This window comes from Hyaena hyaena, unplaced genomic scaffold (genome assembly GCF_003009895.1).
Source record: "Hyaena hyaena isolate Hyena2069 unplaced genomic scaffold, ASM300989v1 scaffold_144, whole genome shotgun sequence".
In the NCBI taxonomy this organism is placed as follows: domain Eukaryota; kingdom Metazoa; phylum Chordata; class Mammalia; order Carnivora; family Hyaenidae; genus Hyaena; species Hyaena hyaena.
In genome coordinates, this window is record NW_024080776.1 from 2584653 (window position 1) to 2601309 (window position 16657).

Genomic DNA, 16657 nt, shown 5'->3' on the forward strand with positions numbered 1-16657 from the left:
CACTTTCCAAATACTATGAGACCTAGGGCTAGAGAGGGGCTCTGCCCCCAGCATTTATCATGTGACACTGCTTTTTATCACATTGGGCCCCTAGGGTCATCAGAACGGAACCTCAAACCCTCCTCAAAGATGCCTGACTACTAGCTCCTTGCTACTCTATCCAGGCAGGAGTTAGAAAAGACGGAGTATTCAAACTCCCTTATTACTCTTTCTAAACAAAAAAGAAAGCAGAGAGCCCTGCCCCACTTAGAAAGAGTGTGAGAAGAAGAGGGGTGTAAGGAACTGCCCTCCCCCCCTCCCCAACAAGCATAGGGCACAAAGCATAAGGAACCCGGCCCTCCCTACCCCACCCCTCATCCAGCCCCACCACCTGGAGCCCAGTGCTTGGGCTGGGTCCAGACAGCCCTGATGGCAAACAGGTGTGACCAGCTCGGCGCCAGCCAAGGCAGGGGACTAGCTCATTAAGGGAACACCACCCTCGCTAACGGGTAGAGGCAGGATGAAGCCTTTGTGAACAGGAGCTTAGCTTTGAAGATTAGCTGCAGCAGAGCTGGGGGGCTCTGCTAGAACTGCTGGACTTGAGTTGAGGAGGCCAGCAGCATCCATGGAGGTCTGACCAAGAGACTGGCAAACACCAACAGCCAGGATCAGCAGGAGTGCAGGCACCAGCGCTAGCAAAGGTTATGCACACTATCCCTTCAGTGCCTTTCTCTCTCCATAAATCTGAGGGGTAACTCCAAATAAGGGAGGTACATGTAACTCTCAGTTTGAGCACACTTGAGCCCTTAAAGAGCAGGAGGCCAGCTGAATCTAGAGCCATACGTGATCCCTTTCTGCCTCTCTGTAAAGGCTGTGAGACCCGGATCTTGAAGTGATGCAGGCTGTCCTGGTGTCAAAAAGCTTCGGGATACACACACTGCTCACCTGCAAGGGCAAACTATTTTGGCACATCTGACATGTAGAAGAAGGAGAGTATTAAGGAGCAAAGGGAAGATCAGGGAGAAACTTTGGTCTTCTTTAAAGTCACAGTTGCGTCATGGAAGGGTAGGAGGTCCCGTCTGGGGAAGGGTAGGCCAACAGTCCCAGCCAATCAGTCAGATGGACGCTGCTGCCAAAGAGCCACCTATGAGGGGCAGTGGGGCTTGTGTCCATGTCTCTATGCCAGCCCATTCTGAAACGAACATGCGTGCAGAATATTGTTGCTGGCTGTCCCATGTTTCAGAACTGCCATATTTCCTAGGCTTCAGGAAAGGTCCCATTTCCCATTCTGGGAGGTGTACCTAGTCACAGCCTCCACAGCCAGTGTGATGAGTCTGCATCCAGCATGGGCAAACCATCCCAGCCAAGGCAGCACTTAGCTGGGGACACAGCTCTTTGTCTCTCCTATTTCCGTTCCCCCCCACCAGAGGAGATAAACAGACCCTGGGTGATAAACGGCCCGCCTTTCAAGATCACTTTTCCTCAAGTTGAGGAGAGTAGCTAGTGATGGATGGGCTGGAATTTGGTTATCGGGAAGGGCTGTCAGCCAGAGGTGCCTATCTCCTCCCCCACTACGCAGGGCATCATTACACTGTGGCATCGAGGTAAAATATGAGCGAGGGGAGGGAAGGAAGAAAGAAGGGAAGGCTGGGCTTCCAAACGGAGCAAATTGAGCTACAATGAGAGCAGGCATAAGGCTGGGACGTTAGTTATCTGCCGCGACACCTTTATCTCTGCGTAAATTGGTCCTTCCTTCCCCACCGCATCCTCTTGTACAAACAGAGGCAGGCACAATGTGTCACCACTGCAACAGTGTAGCAGTTTAACCCGAATTAGTGAGGGGGTCAAGCCAGGAAATAGGGGTTTCTCATTTCAACAGGTTCCTTAGTCTCTACTGTGAACCACCACATTGGGGGGAGGAGGGTGGACAGAAAGCAGACTCATAATTGAATTCACTCACTTGGCTACCACTGATGTATAAAAAATTAATGCTCAAGCCTCCTACTTATTAAAGCGGTTAGTTTCTGTCTCACCTGCAAGATGCATCATGGCAGAAGACATGGCCTGGGCCACCTCCGGCAGGCTGAGCCCTCAGTGCTTTCAGGCAATGCAGGGATCAGCAAGGTCAGGGAGGGAGACCAAAGGTGCTGCCTGAGACAGCAGCCCCATGCCAGCAACCCCTCCTAGAAGCCTACAGGATAGAGTGCAGGGTGGAGTAAAGGATGGAGGCCAGGGGGAAGGGTTGTAGAAGGTGATCACATTAAAGATGACCCTGGGCAGTTCAAGAATACACTTCAGTCTACAGACAGAAGCAGCATTCTGGCTCCACTCTCTACCTGGAGATGTCCAGGGTGCTTTTAGAGGGGTGTCCAGTAACCCCTCTCTGCCCCCCAGACAGGCAGACAGACACACACACAGTTGTGCTGAAACTGAGGAAGCCAATGGCAGAGCTGATGGCAATGACAAGGCTAAAAAAGCCAGGAGTAGTCAGGCCCATTCTCTAATGGCTCCCCCACTGCAGACCCTGGAGCTAGAAGGGCCCTGATGGGGGCAGGGAGAGGGCAGTACAACCCCCACCCAGCACACAGCTCTGCTGCACTAAGGCACAACTTGGTCAAGTGCCCATGTGTCCTTGGGCAGGTTACATCACCTCCATGCCCTGCTCTTGCAGGGTCCAGCCAAGGGAAACACATTCATACATAAAAACTCACAGAAGGGATTCTGGCTGTAAGGAGGGCAGCTGTAACCAATGCTGCAACAGCCTCTGGAGAGGCTTCCAGGCCACCAGTCTTGAGAAGACAGTGCCTTAGTCAGGAAAAAAATACTGGAGAAGCTTTGCTGGGGATGACACGGAAAGGGGAAGTTCCAAAAACACTCAACAACTGCAGGAAATGAATTCCAAGAAGCTTTGGGATAAGAGGAAGAGTTGTGCATGAAGGAGGCACTTGGGACTCATTCTCCAAATCTAAAGAATCAGTGCACAAATAGGAGGGAGGGAACAAAAGTCAAGGCCCCAGTTTAGACACAAAATGGGAGAACTTTCTGCCTCAACTGCCACCACATACTTATGGGTATCACTGAGACTCAGGACCCTCAGGGGCAGAGGTCAATCAAACTTGATTCCTAGACTCAGGGAGCTTCCAAGGCCACCCAGAAGATAATTGGCATGAAACATAATGATCACTCCAGGAGAGAAGACTTAGAAAGGGCCATCCGGTTTCTGGTGATGGGAGAGCACTGCTGGGGAGCACTTACATACACTCTGCTCAGTCCCCTCTGCTTGAACACACACACACACACACACACACACACACACACACACACACACACTGTCCTTCCACTCTTCTCTGCCGGCCACAGCCCTGAGAGAGTGCTGACTTCTCAGCCCATTTTGCTCCCACACTTGCCCCCATCCTCTGGGACAGCTGCAGGTTACAATTCCAACCACAGACTTCAGAAAGATGATACACTTGCTGGAGCCTGCAAAGGGTCAGGAGAGAGTACTGTTTGAAATACCAGCGTGACAGCTGGCTCCTTGTCTGTCTCTTCCTCCCCCACCCCCCCTCCCCAAACTTGTCATGGTACAAGAAGTCTATAAGCAGCCCATCAGCTTTAAATATCAGTGTGCGTGAAGCAGGAGCACGAGAGCGAGGGAGCGGGAAGCAGACAGCGAGTGCCTCTGTCGCCACTGCCTGTCAGGGAACACTAATGAATTTCACTACCAGCAGCCATGCTTCAGATGGGGGGGGGGGGTGAGGTGGTGGGGGTGGGGAGTTTTCTAGGGAGAACCTTACAGTATTAAAACATCTTTTCCCAAAGCCCTATTAATAAATGTCATTGCAGACAAGAACTACGGCCCACAGCTAGGACTTCAAGGCAAGGGAGGGGTTAGGACAAGCCCTAAGGTCCTCCCAACAGAAGGAGAGTACAAGTATGAGGCTGGAGGGGACCCTCTGAGCCCTGCAATTGGGAAGGTGACCGCCATGATCCATGCTCATCTCATAAAGGCCGTGGGCTGCCTAGCTGAGAGGACCAGGACAGGAAGGAAAGGCCTCAGTTGGGGGGAGATCACCAGCTGTACCTTCTGGGCCAGACTGTCCACCCCACTTCCTATCCACTTCAGCCATCTCGCTTCACAGGGAGGCCCAAAGGCAAGGGGCTCCAGGCCATCCTTCCAGATCTAGGGCAGGAGCAGGTGGTGAGGAAACTCTGGCACCAGTCCCAAAAGGAAGTACTTCCCCACAGGTAGCAGGAGCCAGAGTTATCGTAATATCCGTTTTACAGATAAGGACACGGAAGTGGAGTAGAAATGTGACTTTCCCAAGCTCCTACAACTAGTAAGTAGGTGAGCCAGAATCTGAACCCAAGTCTCTTCATTCTAAACACCATGAAGCTCTTTCCACAACACCATGCAGCTTCTCTGAGGAAGGGCTGACACCTCACTGCGTCCTATTTGTCCTCTACTGCCAGGCCCTGCCCCTCCCCTCCATTCCCTCCCACTGGTACACACACACCTCTGGCCTGGCATAGGCCACAGCTGCCAAGTAGCACAGGGTTGGGCTCTAGGCCAGGGTGAACCCAGCCTGGCAGAGAAAGCCCTGGGAATGAGCCAGGCCATCACCTGGGAGTCTCCACAGCTCAGAGGGCATGGTTGCAGGCATAAGCCTTCCCTGGGGTACCCTCTGCACAGCTCTGATCAGCAGTCTGATCTGGCAGCGACCTGCTGTGTAGGGGGCAAATGACATTTAATTTCCTCTTGGTTTCCCTATGGTACAGACCAAAGGCCGTCACCTGCGTCTGGGTCTGGCGGCACAGCTGGAAGTGTTCCCAGACATGCTGCTCTGGAGAGTTCCCAAACAGAAACCAGAATACAAGCAGAGCAGAGGGACGCCCCATAAGCCAGGCTGCCAGTCCTCCCTGAGAAAACCAACCTCAAATCCCCATTGCCGAGCACTTGCTCAAAGCCTCTGAAAGGCACTGATATGGAAACGCCACTCCCCTGCTCCATTGCTTGCTGGCCCACTTGCCAACCATTTCTCCCACACAGAGCCCACAAAAACGACCACAAGAAGCACACAAGTGCCTCAAACACTCTGTGGAACAGTAGAACATGCACTTCCCCAGTACCACAAATACTTTAGGAAGTCAAATATCTTCTACCTCCCCAGCCCCTCTCCACTGAAACAATAAGACAAGCATCTCTCCAGAGTCTCCCCGATGACAATTTGTCTAAGGAAAGGGCACAGTGCCCCACCTGTGGTGATGTGGGAAGTGCTGGAGCAGCCACCAGGGCCTGGCTAGACCTCTCTCCCAGATGCAATGGCAGAGGAGGCACCAGGGAGTATGGTAGGGGGAGATGGGGGAGCTAGTGACAGGAGGTTCCCAGGGCACTCTGGTCAGTGTCTCAGGTGATGAGTTATTCTCTTTTTTGGCCAAGGAAATCAGGAGCTCCTTAGCAGTTTGGGCTGTTTCCAAGATGTCTTACTCATCCCCGACTATAGTCTCCACCTGGCCTACGGCCATCTTGACCCTTTGCCTGGGCTGCCTTTGTGTGGCCTACAATGCCCTCTGGAGGCGCCACGGAGAGGCATCTTGCAAGCGGTCAGGTTCTGTGATGTAGACTCATCTCTGCTCGGATACACTCCCAGACACAGCTGTTCCTCTTACCCTGTGGCAGATCTCCTCTGCCCTGACCCCAGCTCCCTTGACTCCTTCAAGGGATGTAAGCACTTGGCCTACACAGAGTCACCCTTCTGGGTGGGGGGAGGGGAGGGCATTAGAACAGAATAGTGGTTTTTAAACTGTGCTCAGCTTTGACCAGAGCAGCTCAACTTTTATATACTTTGTAATATTGAACTTTTTTAAATATTTTGTTTTGTAAAAAAAATTCCCTGGTAAAAAATATTCCTCACTCATTCAGTCTCTCTACTGTGCTCCTCTGGGTTCTTACGGCATTTGTTTTGTATCTTCTCTGTAGCCTTCTCATACTCCACCTTCCTCAGCCTGTAGTTAGTTATACAGGTACTGGTCTTTCTGTCCTGATCACCTGGTGCTCCTGACAGTCCCCAGTACAGGATTTCCTGGCCTGGAGTAGTTCTCAACAGGGGCTAACTATAGGCTACTGCTGGAATACCAGCACTTCCAGCGTACTCAGTGGTCAGTACCTTCAATGGCAGTTTCCGTAAGAATTCCCTGGAAGAGAAGAGTTGTAGTGGAGCATAGCTGACATTTACAAGGAGGTCCTAGTGAAGACATGTGGTATATGCCACTCTTAAGTCACCAAACGAGGAACACCTGCTACCATCATCAATCACCTAAATCAACCTCCAAGGGACCAAAGAGACATTTGCATCTGGCCAATCTTTGGACAAAATGCAGATATTCCAACAGTAAATATCACTCATTACAAGTTTCTAAACCCTGCATGTGGGACCATCCATGGAAACCAAGATGATGCTCATCAGCTGAGCACTCAAGGGTCTGTCGCCTTACAGAAGTTACCATTCCCATAATTCTGCTCAAAGGACTCAAAATGGGTGCAGCCCCTCAGCCCTACAAACCAAGGCCACTGTCTAGCCGCCTTCTCTAGCCAGCTCTGGGGAAGGGGCAGGAGGGAGGCAGGGGTCTGTGCTCCTCCTAGCTAAAGCCACTTGTTAATAGGCCCCAGATTCCCTTATCCCCAGGGAAAGGAAGGTAGCAATGAGCCCTATCCCTTCCCTCCCTCCCCCAAGTGCCTCCCAACAGGGCCAGGGAAGAGAGCCATTAGTGTGTGCCTCAGCAGACAATGGGGAGGAGAAGTCTCCAGAGCAAAGGACAACTGCAGCAATTAGAATGCAGGGAGGTTCAGAAGCTATTTAACTGGGTGACCCCTGAGGTCACTGCATCTGACTCCCATCCCTGGATAAATATTGTATGAGAGGGGAGGGGGGAGAGCGAGGGAGCCCTCAGAGTGCTGCTCCTCCTTCCACTCCATTCCCCACCCCACACGGCTGCCTCCAGCCACACACACCAGGAACATTATTTACAGCCCTGACAGTCAGAGCAATCACTCTGCTAACCAAGAGGGAATGGACAAAGTCGACTTACCAAAAATTGACTATGGCAATTGAAGAAGAAACCAGGGCTGTGGGGGAGGGGAGCTGAGCCACCACTGATATGCAAGGCTTCCCCCACATTCTGGGCCCAGCTGGAGCAAATATTTCCCATCACCCCAAAACTACTAGCAGGTGAAGCTGGTCCCAACTGGCAGAGTAAATCAGAAATGGTGCATCTCTCTGCCTTTTGGCTCTATGATCAAAAAACTCCTGGCTCTCATCACTACCCAGGTGTTCCTTAGCAAAGATGGGAGTCCTAGCTACCTGCCCAGAGGAAGTGGGACTAGCCACGTCACTTATCCAGCTGGTTCCTCAGCTGACCTACAGGAAAAGGCCACAAGCAGGAGAGTCAGCCATAGCAGAAAGGGGTCAGGCTGAGGGAAGAAGAGGAGAGCGTCTGAGTGCGGGCTGCGTCTCGGCCCCCACATGTGCTGCTCCTCCAGTCCTGCTCTAATGCACCCTGACATGCCTCTGAAGACAGAGAGCTGTTTGCAGTCAGCACCGTGATTTGTTAGTAATTATTTCCATGGTGTCACATTGCTGTCACTCTGTTAACAAAGAGACAGCCTGCCTCGGGCTGCCTGCAAGAAAGAATCGCAGAGAAAAAGGCCTGTCAGGCTCCCGGGATTCTCTGGGCTCGCTGGCTTTCTTCCCCAAACCAACATCCTTGCAGGCTTTGGAAGAAACAGTTTTACAGAACTATCAAGCCTGAGTATGTCACCCTTTAGCCACGGACACTGAAAATTTATCCCACCCACTCACAGCCATCCTTCCCAAGCTCTACTGAGCTAAGCCCCCAAAGTCCACAGATCATTCAGGCACGGTCCACTATGCCAGCTGCAGCCTTGAGCTCCCCAGCCTTCACCTTCCAAGACCCTTGTCTCCTGACTCCTCTTCCTCACTGGGGTGTTTGCAGCCTCTCATGTGCTCTTAGAGAAGCCTAATATAAGAAACCTATTTCAGACCAAATGGAAGCAGCCACCCAACTGGCACAGATGGTGGTTAAAGAGAATATGGCAGCAGGGCATCTTCTCTTCTTGAATCGGCCAGGCCCAGTTCAGGACCAGAGCTGCTCAGGTGTCGATGCCCCTGTAGTTTCGAGATGCCTGCACACCTGGGAGGAGATCCTCACAGACTGCTCCATCATTCCCAGTGCCTGGATCGGTACAGCATCCACTGTGGTTTGCTTTAACACAAAGTAATGTCTCCATTACCCTGGCTGGGAGTGAGAGGACAGATTGGCAAGCACTGACAAAACAGAGGTCACTCACCTTACAGGCATGGGAAGCTGGAGATTAATTCTCTCCTCTCACAGAGGGAATCAGATTCCTGGATAGTGGAAGGGAAGCACCAATACTAGACACCCTTTTACTGCCAAGCAGCAGCAGCAAGAGAGGGAGACAAGAGCCCATAAGCCCTACAGAGGCCTTATCGATGTGGCAAGGGCCACTGGCACCCAGCTCCTTCAGAATCCCACAGGATAGAGGAGCCTGGACAAAACCAAGATTCTTCTGGCATCAGGGTCCAAAGGCCAGAGCACAGTGCTGGCTGCATGCACTGGAATGTAAACTCCATGAAGGCAGGAGGTTTTAGAAGTTTTATCTCTCTATTGACTGCTATGTCCTCAATACCTAGAATACTGTGAGACACAGAGTGGGTATTCAATCAACATCTGCTGAAAATACAATTAAATGGGTCAGTATGGCTCAAAGGCTACTGCCACAGGCCTGGGGCCAGCCTCTCCGTATCATAGGAGTTCAGAGAAGAGGAAAGCCAGTGTAGGTTCCAGAAGAGACAGAGAGACCACATATCTGAAGGATGGGAATTAGGTTTTAAAGGATGAGGGAGATTCTCATATCACACTGAACATTTACATACTCCTTTGACAAACATGTACCAAAGAGGTAAAGAAAAACTGTAGTCCAACAAAAGGGGCAGAGATAAAGCACGGTATGGAAATACAATGGAAAACTATATAGCAATGAAAAGGCTGAACTACTAATATATACAACTATGGAGGACTCTCTCGTATGTCATGTTGAGCAAAGGAAGTCAGACATAAAAGAGTGCATTCTGTATGATTCTACTTATTGAAAGTCCAGAACAAGCAAAATGAACCTAAAGTAACAGAAGTCAAAGAACAGTGGTCACCTGGCAGGTAGAGGTCATTATGACTGAGAAGGGGCACAAGAGGTTTGCTAGGATGATGGAAAAGGTTACCTTGATCTGGGTGGTGGCTGCAGAATTCATGCTTGTATAAAAACATACGGAGCTGTACACTTCACATCTGTATAATTTATGTACCCTAACATACCTCCTTCATACCTTGGTTTCTAAAAAAAATTAGAAAAAAAGATTTGGGTCTCACGAGTCACACAAGGAGGGTTTTTTGGTTTTTTTTTTTTTTGGTTTTTTTTTTGGTTTTGTTTTGTTTTGTTTTGTTTTCAAAACACAAAAATATCTTACCCAAAGTAAAATATTTTCCAGGAGCAAACTCCTCCTCCTGGGAGTTCAGGGGACATGCCCTCCAACCTTCACTCTCAATCTGCCAGAGGACAGAGGAGCCCAAATAAATGGCCAAGGCCTGAGAAGGTACAGAAATGTTCAAAACACAGAGGAGTGCAGTCTGAGTCCCAGGTCTAGGAAGTAGTGAGTGACAGCCTCTATTCTGTACCAGGTGAGCTGTGGGAAAGCAGAGATGGAACATATGGTCAGGCCATGCCGCCAGCTGGTTCTGAGGCTCTCTGAAGCAGCCTGTCAGATTCTGCCATAGAATCAGACTTCCAGAGACCGTCCCAAAGAGCCATAGGACCAATTTGTCTTCCTGACAAGCTAGACAGACATTGGCTGAGCTACCCCAACTCTGGGCTATGCAAAGGTCTCAGTGCCTACAGCCCCTCCTGCCAGCAAGGAGGAGACAAGAAGACCCTCAGAGAGGGTCAAGGGGAGTGTAAGAGTATAACTCTGGGGGCCACTACTTAGGCAGCAACACTTGCCTCAGGACCAGTGAAACAGTAAAGAGACACCCGTTCAGTCAGTGGCTCTGTAGCAGGCCCAAACCGGAGGCCCAAACAGGAGACTCCCACCACCGCCATAAACATCTCAAGCCTGATCACTTACTACACAAATGTCTTTATCTTTGATCAAGGTTTTAACCAAGCAAAACTTCCAATCCAGGAGTTCCAAACATCACTGACGTGCTTAAGACTCTCTGTTACCTTCCTAGCAGATGAGGAGAGGAGGCCAACATTAGAGCCCCCCATTCAGGTTAAAAGTACCCAGAATGAGAAACACTAGAGACTGCCTGCCAAGGAGGGGCCATACTTATTGATCAGTTAACAGAACTTCTCTGCAGTAACCCCTAGGTCCAAAGTCCTTCCAGAGCAGACCAACTGCCCCAAACCCAGGCTCCCAAGGCAAGGACACAGGCTGAGCTGTCTGCTGACCTGCAGCTCCGGGACCCATGGAGAAGAGTGGAAAAGGGGCACAGTCCCCATGGACTCCAGAGACACCTGCTCTTGCCCTAAGGCCTGCCCACAGGATATGGATTATCCCACCAAGACCATATTCAGGAGTCCCTTACTATGAGTGCTGGGCCCTAGGACATGTCAGAGAGAACTCTCAGGTCTCTGTGAGTAGGCTGGCCCTAGAGACCTGCGAGCTCTGGGGGGGAGGCGGGGCACCCCTCGCTCCTCAGAGCCCAAGAACTCTCGGCCCAAGGAGCTGTCAGGCTAACGAGGCTACCCCACCACCACTCCATCTGAGCGTGGCAGCCTGCACCGCACGACTGGCTTCAGGTGGCTCTTCTTTAATTAATGGCATCTCAGGCTCTGCAGGGAGCTTCACCCTACAATGAATGGCCCTCTCTCATTAGAGGCAGGCCTGCCATGATGTATTCAGGGCGAGGGCCAGGATTCATTTCCCTGTCTGTGGGTTGGGGATGGGAAGGAGGGGAGAGGCAGCAGGGAGAGATTTATATCGAGTGACTTGGATTAGCTGCAGCTGAAACATGACCCCATCAACTCAAGCTGCCTTCTTGGGGCTAACCCGATGCACCTCTGCTGACGAGAGGGCTCTAGGGAAGCTGAAGGGAGGGCAGAAGGTCTGGTTCTTGTTCTCTCTGGGCTTAGGCTACAGCTCAAAGGCCCAGAATTCCTATACAACCTCCAGAATCTCCTCCCCACCTGCCACACACACTCAGTGTGCACTGGGAGCCTGGTCGGGACTCTGAGCCAATCTTGCCCACCGAAAGCCTCTTCAAGGCCAGGAAGCTGACAAACTGTCCTCCAAGCTACAGGACTGACCATGGCTGGCAGCTGGCTTTCCGAACTACTTTCTGCAGGAAATATCCTCCCTCCCCACCTCAGAGAAGGAGTCCATAACATAGTAATGCCCCCATATTTGCTGTCTGGACAGGACAAGACCCAAGTACATTCTGCCACAGAGCATCTCAGACCACAGACTACCCAGCACTAGGGAAAAGGCAGGCAATAGTCTGGCATGAAAACATGCTGTCAGCTATCACCTCACTATAGCGAGTCATTAGACCAAACCCCTACCTCTAAGGTGGGGAGATTCTATGCAGTAGTACTTCTTCCCTCACCTCCCCCTGATGCCATCTCATAGGGATCATTAAGACTGAACAGGGGAAACTGGGATCTTCTGGGCAAAAAGTTGTCCACACTCTCACAGACTTAGAAAGAAAGCTATTCAGGCAGCCTGCTAGCCACACAGGTGGTTTTAGGCCTGGGGGCTAGGTAGGATCAGGCTGGTAGCAAAGAGCACAGAGCCCTACAAACTTACTCTGTAAATCCCACTGAATTCAACATTCAGTTTTGATTGTGCTTGGGATAAAAATCATACATCAGAGCCTGTCTTCTATCCATCCTCAACCCTCTTACAATTCCCAATTCACTAAGAGAGCTGGAGAGTGGGCCCTCACCTACCCCTGCCAGCCAATCAGAAGGTTGCTCTGCAGGCTTGCTGTGTTCCTAAGAGGGCCAGGGCAGAATGCCTATCATCTGTACACACACCCACTCCATGTCATCCACACTTCTCCCTGGCCCCTGTGGAAGAGCATTCATTTACCCTTCCTTCCTTACTCAGAAAGAGATGTAGCTCAGTTCCGCTTTGCTAAGCCCTATTTGGCAATGTGTCTAAACACATGCAAACTTAATTAGTTCAGGAGGGGAGCCCAAGCACTTGCAGTGACAGATAAAAGTATCGGGAAATGAGACAAGTCAGGACTGCCACGGAGTTCTTACTCAAGCCCCTTCCCCCAGCAGGCTGCTAATCAAAGGTGATGCAGCTCAGAGCTGGGACCAACTGGCACACCCATGGACAAGGGGTAAGGCTTTCACGAGCTTAGTGATATGATGAGATTCCCCCACGTGTTTCCAAACATACTATAGGAGAGAGTATCCAAAATGATACTGGCAGTGGTTTCCTTAAAACAGATCTGAGGACTCATTCATTTGTATCTCATCAAGGAGGCTCCCAGCCCCAAATCATCCCTCACCACACCTCCTGGCCAACCACACCCCTATGTCAAAACAAACATAACAGTGCAGACCTCCACCAACACCAGATCAGGTACCAGCAGCTTAGGGTGTCAGAGAACATCTGCCACTCAGTGCAAACAAAGGAAAGAAGGCATTCCCAGCATAGCACAAAGCCATGGGCCGTGAAAGACAAAAGCAGATGGTCAGATGGCATAGTGGTTAAACACATGGTTTCCAGAGTCAGAATGCCTAGGTTCAAATCCCTGCCACAAACTGGTGTGAGGCCTTAAGAAATTACTTACCTCTCTGGGCTGCAGTTTCCTCATCATTTATTTTAAAAAAAAAAGTTATAAAAATAATTTATTCCATAAGACTGTGGTAGAATTAAATGAGATAATGTGTAAATAGCACAGCAGAACTCCTGGTATGTAATAAGTGCTCAATACATGCTGGCTATCTTTATTATCTGATATAAACTTGTCCACAGCAATCCTAGCCCTCAGTCTTGGAAGGCACAAATCTCTCAAAGAAAGTCCTTCACCCTGCTCCTAGGACCAAACTCCTCCACCGCCCAGGCCCAGTACCCACCATGCGGGGAGGACCCAACACCAGTACTAACAATGAGAAAAGCCAAGAACAACCTGGCATTAACAGCACAGTTCTCCAACCCCTCACACTGCAGGAAGGCCCAAGATTTCTTCTTTTGTTCCATTCTCCCTGAATCTACCTTCCACTGATCCTCTGTCATTCTTCCTGAGTACAGATTCCACAGGCCCACTCCATTACTTAGCTGTCATTTATTCAACAAATATTTATTGAAATACTACATGTCAAACATTGTCCAAAGTTATGATGCCCACAATCTAGTGAAAGAGACATACAAGTAGAATTTATACAATTCCATATATAAATAAGTACATTCCAGAAGCACACCGGAAGGCACCTAGAAAATGTTGTTAAGATGGATCCTAAGGGGGACGCCTGGGTGGCTCAGTAGGTCAAGTGTCTGACTTCAGCTCAGGTCATAATCTCACAGTTTATGGGTTTGAGCCCCACGTCAGGCTCTGTGCTGACAGCTCAGAGCCCGGAGCCTGCTTCAGATTCTGTGTCTCCCTCTCTTTCTGTCCCTTCCCTGCTTACATTCTCTCTCATTCTCTCTCTCTCTCTGTCTCTCTCTCAAAAATAAACACACAAAAAAATTTTTTTAATGATGGGTCCTAAGGAACTGGCTAGCTGGAGCATCCAGCTGGGGTCAGGGGATGCACAGAGTACTGAAAGATGAGGTAAGAGAAGTAAGCAAGAGCCTTGGAGCCTCAATAAAACTGTGTGACTCTGCCTTGAGGGCAAGAGAAAGCCTCGAAGGTGTTTGTTGCACAGGGCTGTGACATAATTTGCTGCAATTAGGAGAATCCCACAGAAGAAGTAAAACTGCAGTCAGAGAGACTAGCTAGAGGACTTTTTAATCCAAGAATATGGTGACCTGAACTAGGGCAGTTATAGCAGAGATGGAAAGAAGGCAATGACTTTGAGAAACCCCTGGCAAGAAGAATCAACAAGACTTAGCAGTTAATTGGTTGTGGCTAGAGAAAAGGAATCAAGGAGTCGTCTCGGGTTGCTGATAAAACTACCAGGTGGAGGTCCCAGTCACAACCTGAGAGTAAGCTGGAGGACTAGGTGTTGGGAGAAAGATGACACCTGAGCTTTAGGGGGACTGTGGGGACCTAACTGGAGATACAGAATCAGCAGTTGGATGTGAAAGCTTGGCGTTCAGATGGCAGAGAAAGCAGACTGCTTTTTGCCAGCAGGACCTCTGCTGCCATGTTAAAGATGGCACTCACGGAGGCATTCCCTACCTGGGTAGGCAGAGAAGAGAGAAACTTGGTGAAAGAACACTAACTCCCACGAGGAGCTTCAAGAACCACGAGGTAAGGCAAAGGAAAGGCAGGTCAGGTAGGGGACGCAAGCTGACCAAGGGTCAAAGCCATAATAAGTGTCATTTCTTAAACAAGTTGAGAAGGAAAATTAAATCCATGCCCACTGAATTAAAACCCACCTCAGCAGGTTCTGTGACTACAGCATCAAAGCCCACAGAGTATCAACTCTTCTGGCTTTGACAAAAGATGGACACAAAATGATTCTGTCGGGACAGGAGCAGATTTCTTTTTTCCAGTGGGATTTCCGCTGCCACTTCAGTTCCCATTTCTCAGTGCCTCACTAATCAGGCCCTTTCCAACAAAAGTGATGTGAAGCTGCTTGGGGGTGCGTGTTGGGAGAGAGAGGAAGGGCGGCAATGAGAAGGAGCCATGGCTCCAGAAAACTAGAGTGGGAAATGAAAATATTTTCTGAATTCCTTAGACTCAGTTAAATCTGAAAATGGATGTCAAAATAAGAAGTAAGCCACATACTAACAAGTTGCAGGTGTCAATTTACCACCACCCTTGTCAGGCTCATCAGCAGCCTTTACCAGGCGCATAAAAAGGTGATGGCTCTGACGAGAGCCATCTGATGAGAGGTTCCAGGAACACCGATAAGCTGTGCACTGTCACGCAGCACTACTTAGGTTTCCTCTCTGGCTGTTTTTATTTTGTTACACATTTAATTAAGAGTCTTCCCAGCAGTTATGCGGAGTCCTGCTTTTAAAGGCAGCCACAAAGCTCTCCTCCCCCCAACCCCTGCCACCTGACATCTGCTTCCTTCCTGCATATTCTTTTTCAGAGCTTCACTGGCCTTTTCAATATAAACCCAAACCAGCAACCAAAGTCTTCCCAACCCATCTCTTTTAGAAGCAACATGGTCTTAGAATTCAATTCTGTCTAGCTATGAATCTTTAGCATTTGGGGCCTTGGTTTTAAATACTGTTTTGTGTTACGCATCTATAAAAGGGAGATACCACCTTCTACCAGGGAAGACAGAAGTACTGAATGAGGTATGGTGCATGCTCATTAAAATTTGGTTTCTTCTCCTATATGTTTGGATTCAATGATCCAATCCCTCTTCTTGATTACATCGTTTCTTGTGAAGATGCCTCCTGAGACACCAAAATCTGTCCTGGGCCCACAGGGCTAAACTGGTGTTACAGACCAGAATGGGCCAGACACAAAGAAGACAACATCCTCTGAAATTCCTTCTTCTTCTTATAGAGAAACCAACCTAAGCTTAGGAGGCCCGGCCAGATAGTCCCTGCATTCTTGCACAGGGACATTTTCATACACACATGTATGCATGTGCCATTCACAGTTAATGAAGAAGATTCTGAAATGAAATATGTGTGTCTGGGATATGAACACCCCAAAGAGTGAAAACCACTGGAAGAGTGGGAGTCCTGGGAGGCTATCTGGAGAAACTAGGCCTCTGGACTAGGCTACATGAGCCACAGATGCTGGGAATCAGCCTGAACCCTGCCACCCCAAATAGCTTCTCTTATGCTGCTGAAATCCACCTAAATCTCTTCTCTGCTTCAAGTGCTCAGAGCTTCCCAAGATGCCATAAATAAGAGCAACAGCCTTCCTCCTCCTCACCTTCTCCATGGAACCCTCCCCTGATTCATATCTGCTTCCAGATCCAGCCTCCGTAATTTCCCTGACACGAGTGTCATCTGGGAGCACAAAGATCCTCTGGAGCTCTGGGAGTCCTGTGTGCACACCTAGACGTATGCATGTGTACATGACCTGAGGGATATGAAGATGTGTGTGGGTGTTTATGTGATCTGGGCTTCTTCCTCTTCCTGCCTCACTTAGGGAGTTGGTGTCCAGTAGCAGGCTTGACATCCACCTAAGTGCATGACTTCACCTCAATACCCAGCATCCAAAAGGCATAAAGAAGGACCTTGGTGAGAAGATAATACCTAATTTGGTAGGAAATGTCACTCCAGAGCCACTATTCCCCATCTCCCACCAATACCCCACCCTATGCACAAAGCTTGTGTGTACACGCGCGCGCGCATACACACACACACACAGAATGCTTACTGCTGCCTTCGGTCACAAAGAACACAGAGGTATCGATTCTATCAATCCTCAGCAAACAGTGCCCCCACCACCTCCACCCTGCTTTATCTCCCTGGGGGCTGTCTGAAGCCAGGTA

The 16657-nt window shown here is 49.8% G+C and overlaps 1 protein-coding gene across 7 annotated transcripts in view; it reads right to left on the bottom strand.

Annotated features, from left to right (window-relative positions):
- Nucleotides 1-16657, bottom strand: part of ERI3 (ERI1 exoribonuclease family member 3) — a 129371-nt gene that overhangs the window by 66422 nt on the left and 46292 nt on the right. The gene's annotated exons all lie outside the window — the stretch shown is intronic.